General features: G+C 35.4%; 1 protein-coding gene and 1 pseudogene across 1 annotated transcript in view; one reads left to right on the top strand and one right to left on the bottom strand.

Moving 5' to 3' along the window:
• LOC138319036 (transmembrane channel-like protein 3) overlaps positions 1-16,954 on the bottom strand; it is a 59,600-nt gene that overhangs the window by 29,930 nt on the left and 12,716 nt on the right. The window lies entirely within an intron of this gene.
• Positions 6,962-14,680, top strand: LOC138308168 (uncharacterized; annotated as a pseudogene).

The following is a 16,954-nucleotide window of genomic DNA, read 5'->3' as shown; positions in this document are numbered from 1 at the left end:
TCACACTCCCAAGCTGATGGTTTGTGGGTAATGCACACGCAAGATTATTCAAGTTAACAACAAAATGGCTACTGCAGCATGCACCAAGCTTGGCCTATCTACGATCTCAACTCTGTTGTATACCTGATTGCAAGTTATGTAACATTAATTTAGTGAAATGGGAATCTAATAAAGCTTTGATTACAATGTGATTGCTGATAACAAAGTGCAGTATTAGCGGACTAGAGGTAGGTATAGGAACTCAGTAGAGGTTTGACTTCTTTACCTGCTCCAATTAGTAGATTACAGTCGGATTATGTCACAGTTGAGTGAATCTTTTATTTGGCGTGGGGTGTTCTACCAATTAGTGTCACTGACCCTAGCTAATATACACTTTATTGAGGGCTGGCCATCAAATAATACACACACATACACAAGTCTGATGGGCAGTGGTAGTAAAAATGTGAAGCGTCAGATTGACGCACGGCATGCAAAGATCGTGCGTCAGAATAAATTTTGCTGCATCAATGACCCGAGGTCTCGGGTTAATGGATGCCCTGTATATGTAGAGTTGGAAAACATTCTCATAAATAGAAAACGGAAATCTCAACAAGATCCAGCATAAACCTTCCAATTTAATTCTTAAGTGAATCAAACATTTACATTTTGGCCTGAATCTTAACTTAAAAGCAGTTTTACGTGACCATTTGCTTCAGAACTTTCTGCCTGTTGACAGAGAATGACGTTGAGGTATACTTTGTAGCCGCCGTCACATATCTTTGCATAAAGTGAAAGTAGAAGTATTTTATGCTAAATATTGTTTTTCTTGTTATAAACTCAATACTATTAATTCAGCAAGGCTATCATTCTAGTATAAAAATGGTTTCAAGCCGTACAGTAAGTCAATAATGTGCACAATAAGCATTTTAAAAACATAAGTTATTTAACACACAATATTGATAGCCTGTTGGGTCAGGGGAGATAACTCTTTCGCCGTTAAGATATCCTTCAAAGGCCCACTACCTTTCCGGAGCAAAATTTATAGGTTTCTTAAAAACATTAATCACAAAAGAAAATCTATTTCGATGGCTTAAGATGAGGTTACAACACCAAACATATGCAAGATTTCCTGTCTAATGTACGATAACAGTGGAGATTCATTTCGCTGTTTTGCCGTCTGGCGCAGTGATAGTCAACTACCGCGCGGCATTTAGGACGACGGCGGGAAACATAAAACGACCCGCGTTATGAAAATTAACATTTTATTTATTCTAATTAAACAGTTCTGAAGGTGATGATAAGTGTGCTAGTAAACGCATAGTTAATAACTTCTGCGACTCTACAAAATTATTGATCTCGTTTTACATTCCTATTTTATAAATTAAAAGCCGTTTCGGAAAGGAAGTGGCCCTTTAATTATATACATGGCATCTAAACTGCATTCATAACAATCATATGTTTCTATTTGGTAATAGTTAAAAAAAAAACAAAAAAAAAAAAAACAATGGATTAATTGCAGCGTTCTCAGAATAGCTTTGACTAAATTTACATTATTCTAAAGGTGACTGATAGGGAAAGGTTGTAGTGTAAAATTATAGGCACTTAATCATGTAAAACATATTGCATTTAAGTCGGAGTTATACTGGTATCCCTCCCTTTTCAAAAGTGCGAGTACAATATAAATGTCAATTTAATAGTTATCGGGAGCATAAACTAATAAATTGTTGAAACTATATTTGAAGATCCATGTGTTTGCCTATATGACTATTAATATATGATAGCATAACATTTTAATGGGAATTATCATGGTCTGTTGGAAGTAGGCTTTGCCCTGGACAAAGATCAACATTTCGTTTTTCACCAACTTGTCCACAAATTCCAACAGAATTATCATGCAGAATGACGTACAATGTCAAAAAACTGTTCAAAATATATATCAATTCGAAAAAAATACAATAAAACATCTAGAATTAAAGTTTTAGATGTGATTTGCACAGACTTATTCTTGAAAGCATGCCATCCTTGCCATGTTACCTTGTTGCATATATCCCACAATTCTATCAACTTCCGGTTTCTTAAGGATATTCTTAGCAGAGTTATCTCCCTTACCTTACAGAGATACATAGACAATATTTTGAGTTCAAATCCCAATCTGCCTAATTGATTTTTTTAAAACTATTTTTAACTATTTTTTTCACCTGGTTTCTGCCTTAATAACTTTCAAATAAATATTTTTGTATTGAAAAGTTAAAAAAAAATTAAAAAGAACAAATGACAATTCTACAAATAACTAAAAATATTTATTCAAATGTACATGCATAGCCAAACTGACCCCCTCCCAAAGTCTCATGAGTCACAGAATTCACAATTTATGCAAAGCATCTTAAGACCTATCAGTTTACTAAATCTAATTGTATCATATCTTCTAATTGAAAAGAAGAATTTAAGAATTTCTGTCATTTTGACGTTTTTGACCCCGCCCTGAAGCCCCTGGGCCATGTAGGCCATACATGGCCAATCTAGAAGTGATGTTCCAACTGCCATCTCAGTATGATAATTCAAAGTCAATCAGGTGTGACATATTGAATACACAAAATGAACAAAATATTTGTTTTTCTTTTCATCATAACTGAAGTAAATTTCATCCCCTCCCCAGGGAAAAATCGGAGACCCTGGGGTGATGAAATTCACGATTTTTGTACCAAACTAGAAGTCAGTCAGTGTCAGTGATTTTATAAATTTCACTTTTTAATCTATGGAGATTATTTGGTTCCATCAAACCTGTGAATTCAGAAGAAGATTTTTGAAATTTTAGCCATTTTGACCCATTTTGGCCCCGCCCCTCTAGTCCCTGGGGGTCAACCAGGACCAACATGGATATGGTGTTAAAATGCTATTTCAGGCTAGTAATTCAAACCCAGTTTGACTCATTTCCTATTAAAACTAAGCAAATAATGTTCACAAATGTGTTTTTCCTATATAGAATATAGTAAATTTGACCCCCTCCCCAGGGGAAAATCTGAGATCCCAGGGCCATGAAATTCACAATTTTAGTAAAGGGCCTTAACATCTTCCAATCTATGAAGAGTATTTAGTTCCATCAAATCTGTGAATTCAGAAGAAGATTTTTGAAGTTTTAGCCTATTTGACCCCTTTTTGGCCCCGCCCCTAAGGCCCCTGGGAGTCGGCCAGGACCAATATGGATATGACGATAAAATGCTATCTCAGGCTAATAATTCTAACCCAGTTTGACTAATTTCCTATGAAAAATAAGCAAATAACATTCATAAATGTGTTTTTCCTATATAAACTATAGTAAACTTGACCCCCTCCCCAGGGGGAAACACAAGACCCTAGGGTCATATAATTCACAATTTTTGTAAAGGACCTTAAGACCTTTCCATCTATGAAGAGTATTTGATTCTACCAGTTCCAGAATTTCAGAAGAAAATTTTTGAAGTTTTAGCTTATTTGACCCCTTTTGGCCCCACCCATAAGGCCCCTGGGATTCAGCCATGGAAAATTTGTTTCAATGACCATTTCATAGGGATAATTCTGATAACATTTGACTCATTTCCTTTTACAAATGACCAAATAATGCTCAAAAATGTGTTTTCCCTATATAAACTATAGTAAACTTAACCCCCTCCCCAAGGGGAAACCTGAGACCCCAGGGTCATATAATTCACAATTTTTGTAAAGGACCTTTAGACCTTTCTATCTATGAAGAGTAATTGATTCCATCACATCTGTGAGTGGAGAAGAAGATTTTTGAAATTATAGTCAATTTTACCTCTTTTGGCCCCTCCCACAGCCCCCAGGGAGTTGGGGACCATATAATTCACAATTTTGATTGGCCTTATGCCTTAGAAGGTTTGTGCAAAATTTCATTGAATTTGCTTCAGTGGTTTTTGAGAAGAAGTCGAAAATGTAAATTGTTTACGGACATACGACGCACGACGGACGACGCACGACGCACGACGCACGACGCACGACGGACGACGACGGACAAAAGGCGATTAGAATAGGTCACTTGAACTTCGTCTCAGGTGACCTAAAAATTGTGATCCTGCACATCCCGGCCATGAAACTGTAGCCTGCGTGTACGTAGCTGTTAGCCCGAGCTAAGGAAGTGTACAACGAATTATTAATATATATAACCGTGTGTTGAAAATTCCTTTCAAAGCTGTGTGTGTGTTTTGTTGATTGCCATTCGTACCAAGTCCATGTAGTACATACCGTACTATACTATATTAAAAAAGAATGAATGAAAAAAAAAATAAAAACAGATTTTTTTATGTTGTATATTCTTGTGAATCCCGAAAAATACCAGTTACGTAATTTAAAAGCCATAAAGGTCACAGTACAGGTACACAATACACATTGGGAAACCAGCTTTACTTGTTAGCTTGGCCTGTCCATATATACAATGTATATAATATACATAAATATTTACATCCCTCGATACACTTATATAAAGGCACAACGAATTTTTGTTACGGTCTCAATGGTCAGATACAACCTTTGGGCTAAAAATCCTCCAGGGACGCGGTTTTAAACTCCCAACTCGCGATACATCTGCATCTATTTTTCGTAGTAAAAAACATGCATTCTTTGTAGTCAAACGTAGTAAAAAAAAGTCACGTGCTTGTACCACATTCATGCCATTGGCCGGAATATCCAATTGTATTATTGGTAACTAGTGATCACGTGATTTTGTGTTTACTTCCAAATATGGTGATAGTTTGCTTGCCATTTCTTCGGGGAAATTGATTTATTTGAAAATATTTAGACTCCAAAATGCTATTAATATTGCATGCATATCATTTTGACTTGCACATATGGACTGTTTTACTATAAATAATGAACTGAAATGAGTTGTAAAACTGCCATTTTCCCGTTTTGGAAATAAATGATACAATACGAATTGACCAATTCAATAGGTCTAACCGTCTAATTTAAAATCAGCGAAGATCGGCTACTCCCGGCTAAATTCGTAGAATTCTAAATTTATATTTATATATATTATTACCTGCTTTAGGGTTCAGAACATATACATATAACACAGAGAAAATAAGATCTTCTTCAAAAGGCCTAATTATGTATAAATACCAGGTCAGAGAAATCACTCTATTTGGAAGTAAACACACACTCATGTGATCACTAGTTACCCACTAATACAATTCCATATTTATTTCAGCCAATGGCATGAATGAGGTATAATCACGTGACTTGTTTTACTACGTTTTACTACAAAGAACGCGTGTTTTGTACCATTATGGGGGAAATCCTCCGCAGATCGTGGTTTCATTTCCACCATTTGAAATTGTTAGCAATACTATCATATCATAGTTTATTTTCCATATTATTTCCAAACAAATAGTATAAGCTTCCGCATAGCCCACTTAGCTTTTTGGGAATCTAATACATACATGTATGTACACATATACTAAGAAACACGGGTTTATGTGCTTACATGGCAGCTTCCCGCTTGGTAAATTGGGACCTAGGACCTAACTCATTATTTGCTTCGGTAGGTTCCGTACGAAAATGTATCATTTTGTTTGTCAGAATAACTCTTCATAGATTGAAAGGTCTCAGGGCCCTCTACCAATTGTCATGGAATATGTTTTGTTAGATGATGGTTTTTGATGAGCGATGATGAACACAGCATGTCGGCTTCCATTTTTTATTCACAACTCATTTTTCTCTCCTCCTGAGAGGAGAGTTACATAATATATTGCATAACATAATAATTAAGGTTATCTCCCTTAGACCGATATCTCAGTGTCATGGAATATGTTTTGTTAGATGATGGTTTTTGATGAGCGATGATGAACACAGCATGTCGGCTACCATTTACTGGGCCTTGTAGTAGTAGGTGGAATAGTGGCACTCGTTTATCGGGTGATGATCCATCCCCATGCAAAGAATACAGTTGAGAATACGACTCAAATTCATGGAGAAACTTTAAACCATTTTCATGCGACAGTCCTGAAAATTTCTTGCATTTAGAAATATCCATTTTGAAAACAGTGGCCTCGCTAATATTGGACGGACGAGACAAATTTTTTGAAGTCAAATTATCAAACTCATCTCTAAAATAATGTTCATTTAAAAAGGAATCAGGTAGGATATCCTCGTCATCAGAGTATAAAATTGTTGATGATAAATCAGATGTATCCACAGAAGACATGTCAAATAACAGGTGAAGAGTGTCATGAATTCAACGACAGGTGCGCGTTTGTGTAATTTCGCGCCAAAAAGCACATGGTCACATTCATCGTGATATGGCATCAGTTCAATTCACAAGGCAATCAAATGTATTTATAGGCATAGTTCATCAAAAATGTCAATAATGCAGTGAGAGGTACGTTTGCTTACACTGGAACCACGGATTCTCCACCATGTCATGGAATATGTTTTGTTAGATGATGGTTTTTGATGAGCGATGATGAACACAGCATGTCGGCTTCCATTTTTTATTCACAACTCATTTTTCTCTCCTCCTGAGAGGAGAGTTACATAATATATTGCATAACATAATAATTAAGGTTATCTCCCTTAGACCGATATCTCAGCATCTCCAGCACACCCATATCATATACATATATATAACACAATATTGTGAATTTCATGGCCCTGGGGTCTCGGAATTTTCCCCAGGGGATAGGGTCTGTACCATAGTTTATATAGGGAAACACATTTATGAGCATTATTTGCTCAATTTTCATTGGAAACAGATGCAATTGAATCAAATACTCTTCATATATTAAAAGGTTAAATGGGTATCATCACTGGCTGATTTCATGGGCCTGATACAATATGTAGGCCAAATATATGGTGCTTATATACAGTGTATGTATTTGTTTCATTCTTTATCCGAACTCGGGTGACCAATCAGAAAAAAAAACATGCATGGCTGACAGGTGGCTATGTGTTTTGTTATTCCTGCTATATAGACTTCATTTTTAGTTTTCCCATGTTACAAAACATTTCCAAGAGGAAAGGAAAAGGTAAAGGATTCCAGAAATAGAGAAAAGATCCATCTTTTATTGGCATGATTTACATCAGTCAGTAGTGGGTACCAAGTTCATTAAACTTTTTAAATGTGCAACTGCAGGGGCGTAGGAAGAAAAGGGTCCTCCTGCACTTTTTTCGTACTTCATTTTAGAAAATTTTGCCGCTTTGCGGCGCATTTCCTAAAAGTTCAAGCACGTAATGTTCAAACCTTTAATAATAAAAATTAAATACACGTGAACTAGACTAAAAATGTCCATCAAGGGATTCTACTATTTCAAAAATGTTTCTTAAAATATTATATTGTTTATATGTCTAAGCAAGACAATTAAATCAATTCATTATTTTTTTTAGTTAAACAACGATGTGCTGATGGTGTGAAGTCGTATGTTCAGATCGAGCAGGGTTGCATAATGATATGACGACATTCACAATTATAATTTCTAAATGCAGGTAAATGTAAATCGAAAAATTACCACGTTAAGAACGCATTAAAATCCTCAAAATACACCGTAAAACTCATATTGGCCATTCCAAATCGTAATATTTTTCGCGGGGAGACCCCCGGACCCCCAGATCACCAAAGTCTCGCGCATTCGGCGCTCGCAAAATCATCAAAATCGTAATTTTTTCCGGGGGAGATCCCCAGACCCCCAGAACACCAAAATCTCGCGCATTCGGCGTTCGCAAAATCATCAAAATACATCGTAAAAATTATCTCAGCCATTCAAAATCGTAATATTTTTTTCCAGGAGAGACCCCCGGACCTCCAAACACCAAAATCTCCACCCTTCGACGCTCGCACGCCATTTTGCATATTCATTAATTCCCTGTTAGCGTCGCCATTGATATGGATGTGTACAAGGATTATATGTAATGATTTATGAGAAAAAGTATATAAAGTATATATGGTTGTGTGTTGAATTTATCTCCCCCTGTGTGACCTATTGCAATTGTCTTTTGGCCGGCAACATCCAGTGTCTGTTGTAAACAATTTACAATCTTCTTAATCAGGCGCGGATCCAAGGGGGTGCGGACCCGGCGTACGCCCCCCCTAAAATAGGAGAGAGAAAAAAAAGAAAAAGGAAAAAGAAGGGAAAAAGAAAGGGGGGAAGGAAGGAAAAGAAGGAAGAAAGAAAAAAAAGAGGGAGAAAGGAAAAGGAAAAAAAAAGGAATTACATGTAGATAAAGAGTGAGAATTAGACAGAAAGCTCCATTTCCTACCTTTACCGTTTGATGTTATCATTTTAAAATCTAATTGTATTCGACTTTGTGGTACATACATGCATGAACATACTTGTATCCAGGCGCAATGGAATAATTATATTTTTTTCGTGTAAGTTAAGGTTTTATCTCCATCGCTTAAAAGGTACAATGTAAACCCCTTCAAGTATTTACTTTTTCCAAAAAAAAACCCAATAAAACCCCAATATATTGTCATATATTGTCAATTTATTGTCATTAATATTCAATATTGACAGGTTATATCTCGATATCCTTAGCAATAAAAGAAAAGGGGGAGGGGGTGGGTGGAAGGAATTGTAGCTGGCCACGAGTCTTCGCTGGTTGACTATATGTCATGCCCTTCGTTTTCCAGGTTGTAAATGATATATAATACACATTTTTGAATCAGCATTAAAGTCCTGTATTAAATCCGACTATCAATTCACAAATGTGTGCGTACTTTCAAAACGCCAGTTACAAGATCACTACTGACGTCGAAATGTGTGTAAAGAAAAAAGTGGAAAATCAAACCAAAAGGAGAACCAAATGCGACAGAAAATGAGAGCTTCTAGGGTCTGGGTGCACCCCATGGCCAGATGCCTTCCTTTTTTGTTTCAACAAAAACATATCTTAACGATAATGTTATAAGATAGGACAAACGATGTTAAAAAATTAATGCACATGGCAAAAGACTCCCTATAAGAAAACAGGATGATAGCAATGATTCCTGGCACCGTATGGCCATAGACAAGACCACTAGCCTTCTTTTCTTTCATTGTCCAATACACGAATTATGAAGATTGTGTAAGTTAGGGAAAATGAATTATCTAATCTGACAGATAGTGTATAAAAGTAAAAGCTTATATCGTTGAAAAAGTTCACATACACTTTCATTAGTCCTATAAAAACCTTCAATAGGCGACCCCTAGCTGCAATATTGTAGCTCAAAAGACTTTTAGACTGAAAATGGTGTCTTCTTTAGAGCTACAATTGTTCCCTATTACTGCTAATGGAGCAAAGTGATGATTATGCAAACCATTATAAAACGTTTGTTTTACATTTTATCGTACTTGTTTGATATAGCTTAGCTACTAGGCAATAAAACCGAACCACATAAAATATCAAATTCTCATCGAGGCATTTTTTTTACATTATACATATGAAGGTCTTTCAGAAGGGAATTTATACGGCAAGTTCACAAAATGTGATTTTGACGTCTTGTGAGCGGTACGGTAGATAGTAAGCATGGTATTTATGTTTGTTTTGGACAAAAATAATACGTAAATGCATTTATATGCATAAAATAATCGGAAACCTTCAAAAAAGTATGAAAAACTTTGCCCGAGTGATTTTCGGAGGCAGTGCTCCACTACGATACATAGGGACGAATTCGTACCCGGCCTAAAGGCAGTAGGCCGGGTACGTATTTTCGTTCTAGGCGGCCCCCAGACCCCCATCCTTTTCTTTGCTTCGTGCCTCTATGAATAGATATTCAGATTTTAGGCAGTGCAATTCTGTAACTTTATATTCAAAATATGACATTAGACGTCAAAAATAATAAACGAACATTTTTACATGGCTTCAATTATTTTTTGGAAAAATGTACATTTATTCGAGGGCTTCTGGGGGCCTAGGCGGCCCCCAGACCCCCGCCCTTCTTCGCTTTATGTCCATATAAATATTAAGATTTTGATATGGCAATTCCGTAAGTAAAAATATTAAATCAAAACTTCAAATAAAAAATATGACACTTGACACGAAACCCATAAATAAACATCCTTAAATGGCTTCAATTATTTTCTGGAAATTGTGTTCATGAAATCCTCAGAATGCAGGATTTTGCACCATTTATTCGAGAGCTTCTGGGGGCCGCCTAGGCCCCCAGACCCCTCGCCTGATTTGCTTTGTCCCACGCCCCCTCTAACCTCAAATCCTGAATCCGCCCCTGTTAATAACCAAGAACCTCATACATGGACATGTTATTGGGCCATAACATGCTGGGATGAAGGAATACAAAGTTTTTTCAAATCAATGATCTTGACATATGTGCCAAGTCACTGGGCTGAGACATATTTATTTGTTTGTTTAAAAGCAAAACATTATTTATAACTGTGCATATCGGAATTCAGGTGACTGTTAGACATATATATCCTTGTTGCCTTCTGCTCATTCTCAACTCTCATCCATTTGTAAACAATTCAAATTTTAACAAACTTCTTCTCCACAACACGGTTTTTCTCATTTTACAGCAAGTACAAAAACAACAACAATCAAATTACAATCATGAATATTTTGTATTGATATTATTTTTTTTGCAAATTTTCAGCAAAACAAACATGTTTCAAATTAAATTAATACACATATTTGATTAATATATTTGATCTGCATTCATTATTGAATTTAAAAAAAAAATGAAAAAAAATTCAAGTTTTAATCAAGGGAGATAAATCCGTTTTGAAGGATTTTCCACAAAGTGGAAAAGTAAAGATTAATCAGAGATTTACTATTTAAATCTCTGGATTAATTCACTTCCCATGCATTATTCAACTAAAATTTAGCCTGGTACATTAACACAAATTTATTAGATGAAGTAATTGTCGAGTATATATACATGAACTTTGACATCTGCCATGGCACAACATGTAATCTTCAATTTATCAATGTTTCACAATCAAAGTCTACTCTAAGCCTTCTGTTTCAAATGGTGGAAATGAAACCACGATCCGCGGAGGATTTCCCCCATAATGGTACAAAACACGCGTTCTTTGTAGTAAAACGTAGTAAAACAAGTCACGTGATTATACCTCATTCATGCCATTGGCCGAAATAAATATGGAATTGTATTAGTGGGTAACTAGTGATCACATGAGTGTGTGTTTACTTCCAAATAGAATGATTTCTCTGATCTGGTATTTATACATAATTAGGCCTTTTGAAGAAGATCTTATTTTCTCTGTGTTATATGAATATGTTCTGAACCCTAAAGCAGGTAATAATACATATAAATATAAATTTAGAATTCTACGAATTTAGCCGGGAGTAGCCGATCTTCGCTGATCCTAGATTAGACGGTTAGACCTATTGAATTGGTCAATTCGCATTGTATCATTTATTTACAAAACGTGGAAATGACAGTTTTATAACTCATTTCAGTTCATTATTTATAGTAAAATAATACATATGTGCAAGTCAAAATGATATGCATGCAATATTAATAACATTTTGGAGTCTAAATATTTTCAAATAAATCAATTTCCCCGAAGAAATGGCAAGCAAACTATCACCATATTTGGAAGTAAACACAAAATCACGTGATCACTAGTTACCAATAATACAATTGTATATTCCGGCCAATGGCATGAATGAGGTATAAGCACGTGACTTTTTTTACTACGTTTTTACTACAAAAGATAGATGCAGATACAATGTATATCCCGAGTTTGGAGCTAAAACCGCGTCCCGCGGGAGGATTTTTAGCCCAAAGGTTGAATCTGGCCATTAAGACCGTAACAAAAATTCGTTGTGCCTTTATTTAAGTGTATCGAGGGATGTAAATATTTATGTATACATGTATATATGGACAGGGCAAGCTAACAAGTAAAGCTGGTTTCCAAATGGGTATTGTGTATCTGTACTGTGACCTTTTTGGCTTTTAAATTACGTAACTGGTATTTTTCGTGATTCGCAAAAAAATGAAATCTTGAAAAAATCATTGTAATATAGTATAGTACGGTATGTACCACATGGACTTGGTACGAATGCTAATCCACAAAGCACAAACACAGCTTTTAAACGAATTTTCAACCCACGGTTATATATATTAATAAATGATTATGGCCAAGAAGATGGAAATTTGTTGTACAAAGCAGAGTCCTTTTGCACTCTAACTTCCTCAGCTCGGACTAACAGTTACAATGTGTACATACACGCAGGCTACAGCTGCATGGCCGGGATGTGCAGGATCACAATTTTTAATTTTGAAATCAAATAAATAAAAACTTTTCTGAATTAACAAAATCAACGTCGAACTCTGCTATGGAAACGTATTTGGGCCTTCTTTTGTCGTGATAAATCATAGTCTAAACGACTTTAAAAACGCGACATGACGTGTTCCTTGAGGATTTATACGACTTAATCACTAAAACCCACATTTTGGCGATGGTAACAAACACGACATTTAATAGATACACGACGGGTGACTTACTATTACGTCGACATGTACCGATAAAGATATGAAGGCGACTTACCAAAGTCGTCCATTTCACAAGTTATAACACCATGTCGACATGAACAAATCGACTTGCCTTGGAAAAACATGAAGTCGATATCCTGAATATCGCCTGATTATACAAGCAATCATCAATAGCCGAAGAATGACAAAGGTGAAAGAAAGATGGGCTTCCAAAGGGTATGTTAAACTTAACCTGTGAATACAGTGTAATAATGTGAATACCATTCAAACTAATGATTAAAATCTGATTACATTCATTGTAATTCTGTTTTTAAATACATTTTGAAATGTGCTATATATTTGACGGAGAAACAACGTTAAACTAATTAATACAATTATCATTTATCATCACACAGGATCAACACAATTTGAAATATTTTGCCCTCTAAATAATCTAGATCTATAACATAATAACCTAAAGGCATGTTTGGCGTTTCATGCTTGTACTGTGAGGTTTTAGCTGTTTATGAAAGTGTTAAACACAATATGTTTGTTTTCCAGTTCCTGATATTGCTGGATTTCCATACCCAGGAGATAATGATAATGATTGATGATCGATCTTCTCAGGTACTACTTTGGACTTTTGTATAATTCACGTGAGATCTGCGGTTTTTTTGTGCTTGATCATGGAGTTGTCATCAGCATGTCAACAGTAAAACGAAAGTTGAGACTTGGATTAAGGAGACATGCATGTGAGAGGCTATTGCAAGAGATAATACAAACAAATATTTACATTGCCACTGCACAGTATCTATATGTTGCTACTACGCCAAAAATGTGTTTATTTTCCGACATTAACATTGTCAGTTAGGCTCTGGCGTACTGATACCATAATCAAAGTTCAAGAGGTCACGAAAAGACAATGTTTAAGTCTGTGTGAGAATTCACTGAAAGATTATTGAAATATTTAAAAAAATTGGTCAGTATGAAAATATATTCTAATTAAAAAATTCCAAATGGATAGAAGTGTTGTATTTATCCATTTATATCCGCTTTATTTCATAACTGCTATTGTTGAGTCGGTTGTCCATGACAACACACCGGAAGCCCACTATTTTCCGCCAATTCAAAGGCTGTCCTATCAAATGGTATTTTGCTATATGCAGACGTATAAGTTTTATTTTCATACTTTATTTTTACTTAATTTCTTTTTAAATTGGGAATGACTACTTAAAATATAAATATAAGCATTGGCTGTCATATTTTTGACATGCATTTGTACATGTGTGTAACATACATTGGGTGTTCAAGCATATCTATCATGTTGCGCTAACGCGCACCATTGGCCATGCTAGAACACCCAATGTATGTTACACAAGAATGCGTGTCAAAAATATGACAATTTATGCTTAATTAATAATCTGCACCGAGAGGCCATTTGTAATTTAGGCTACAAAGCATTGTGGAATTTACTCTAAGTTGTTCTTGGGATGCGTTCGTTTCCGAATACCGTGAGGACATACTGAAGCATCACTGACGTAAAAGGAGTGCATCTGAGATCAAGACGTTGTTTACGACGGAAATTATACTATAGTAAAGGTCCTTAATTATTATCTCATACATATTGATAGATACGATAAGCTATGAGAATATGTACCTAAAGTTCATCGTCCAGTTGGGAAGGGTTCCGCGCGAGTAAGAGATGCTGGTACTGCGAATGTTTTAGAGGACTTACAGATCAGTTATAGAATGCATGATGCTGATAAGATGGTAGGCAATACGGAGTTCCATTACTTGCAGATCAAGTTGCAATCAACGAATAGAACTTTTATGAGTCACTTTGCGATTTACATTTACTGACTTATATAATTACTCGATAATTAATTTTCGAGACATGAGAGTTAGCGGTATGTTTGATAGAGCAAACCCTCTTCATATTGAATGCATGAGTTTTTGTTTTTTTGTCTTTTATTCAAGAACAATTGGATATATTTATCCTTAATTGGAAGGTACATCGAATTAGAACCCAGCGACACCTTAATGTACATCATACCTCATGAATCCCAGATGTACTATACAAAATATATCAACCTGAAATCTATGAAGCTTATGGCCGCCCTCATCCTACTCCACTAAACCTGCCTTTATTATTAGTTTTTTTTTTGTCTAATACTTCTTCTTTAATGCGTATATTAGGCAGGTTTAGCGGACTACTCTCATCTACTCCCGTGTGCTTTGGAAACCATAGACGCAGTCATCAGGGGTTGTACAGATGATTTTTTATAAATGATTAAATTGACAGCTATAATTAGAAGTGAAAAATTAAAAACATGGCTTGCAATATAGGATATTGATGAGCTTTTCTTTGCTTTGATAAATATGTTTAATTATTTATCTCACCAACATCATTAAAATGTCTATGAATAGATAATAATCGCATAATTAAAAAAAGATAATAAAGTAAGTTTGTGTTTAAAGCTTAAGACATAGAGATATCTACTGCAATTTATTTATATTATTTTCGCGTACACGTAACTATGGGTAAAGTAATGAGACAAGTTATTTGAACACTAGTATGACGTCACGTGTAGAAATGACTATTGAAATGAATATTGTATGGATATACCGGAGTCGCCTCTTGGAAATACAATAAAATTTTACCGATACACGTAAAAGACTTTACAAAATCGTTCATTCATAATGCTACCGTAAAATCAACGATAATAAATTTTAAAGTCACAATATGTTATTTTTATTAAATTTATTGTCAGTATAAATTATGGACAATGTTGATTAACAAATAGTTTACTCCTTAGTTTTACATTATCTACTGATTTCAATCAATTATTTAAGCATTGAATTGTCTTCCTATAGAATCTATGGTCTATATAGATTCCAGAGCTTTACAGACAGTCTTCATAATGCGCGCTAGCACTGGAATTGGAAGATGGTTTAACACTTTTATTTACATCATTAACTCATTGTGTCTCTACATGAACATTGCTTAAGATGGATCAGGAAACACGTTTATCAACGACGATTTAATCCACAAGATGGAACAGCTATTTTGCCGGTGATCAGTTGATTCAGAAGTTACCATTTCAACATTAGTGACGTCATAAAGGTCTCGTTTTGGGTGTCCGTTATATTCCATAGATTTCACTTTGCCTTGGTTAATTGATATAGTAAAAGTGGTAAGTAAATGTAAATATGTCATCCAGGAGTGCCAATCTACGTCACCATTAGGTTGTAGTCAACTACAGATGGCAGCCATACAGTCATTTAAAATAGTCGCCAAGTAGTACGATTGTTGCGGACGTCGGAAAGTCGGTTTGTTTATGAAGGACACACCAGAGGTTTTTTTCTCAATTTATTCGATTTTTCTTTAAAATATTTCCGTAAGCATTAAACTATCTTCCTATGGCATCTATGGTTTATATAGACGGTGGTCGTAACCATGTCAACATTAGTGACATCGATTAAGTCTTATTTCTGCATTAATTATAATAGTGACTTATTTCAGAATTCATATAAAACAAAATCTCTCGGGCTTCATTCAGACTCACAGACTGCCATTCATTCGCCTCTGCCGTGAATTGACCTAGGATCACATAATATTAATGTATTTTTGTATGTACGACGACTGTTTAGTACATTTTTTTGTACCTTGCAAACCCACTTGTAGATTACGTCACGGCTATTTTAGTACACTGCGATCGACTAGTAAATTATTTCACGGCTATTGTTTAGTGCATTGTGGCCGACTTATAAATTACGTCACGGCTATTGTTTAGTACATTATGTCCCACTTGTAGATTACGTCACAGCTATTGTGAAGCACATTGCGGCCTACTTGTAGAAAACGTCACGACTATTGTTAAGTAAATTGCGGCCCACTTGTAGAAAACGTCGTGGCTATTGTTTAGTACATTGCGCCCCATGAAATGGCGGACGTTGAATGCAAAATTTATTGTTCACTTAGAAGTTAAACTCTCATGTCCACAAAATAATCTATATTGTTTGGTTTAATGTTGAATTTTAAAATAATATTCTGCAATAAATAGCATTCGCTTATAGAAAATTATAGAATTTATTATTAGCCGGAAAAGCGTAGGAAGATATAGTTGTTGTTACTTTAAGGAAATCCGAGGTCCTTTAAAAATCGAGTTTGCTCGACATATTCTTTAAGGGTAGACAAGACGTAGAGGCGCTCAGATATTCTTTAGACTGACTTTACTCTTTTGGTCAATACAAATGTAATAACAATTGCTAAAATGTATCTTTACATGGCGTACATTGAGGAAACCAAGAGGTACATGTATCTTGAGCGTCACTTGAGTAAAACAGTACTATCGAACTTCTAACAAACATGTACATGCAACCTGCTGTGCAGCTATCTAAGAATAGTCACGATGACTCTGACTCAAACCTTATAGCCCTAAAATTCTAACTTGTTATAACAGTGACCTTCTGTGAGGAAGGCTCTAGGTTCTGTCCCCTGGCCGAGACACACCAAAGTCTATAAAAGTGGTAGTTTCTGCTCCTGCTTAGCGCTCAGCA

The sequence above is a fragment of the Argopecten irradians genome, chromosome 1 (assembly GCF_041381155.1).
Source record: "Argopecten irradians isolate NY chromosome 1, Ai_NY, whole genome shotgun sequence".
NCBI lineage: Eukaryota > Metazoa > Mollusca > Bivalvia > Pectinida > Pectinidae > Argopecten > Argopecten irradians.
The sequence above is the reverse complement of the archived record's forward strand: the minus strand, read 5'-3'. Positions and strand labels throughout refer to the sequence as shown.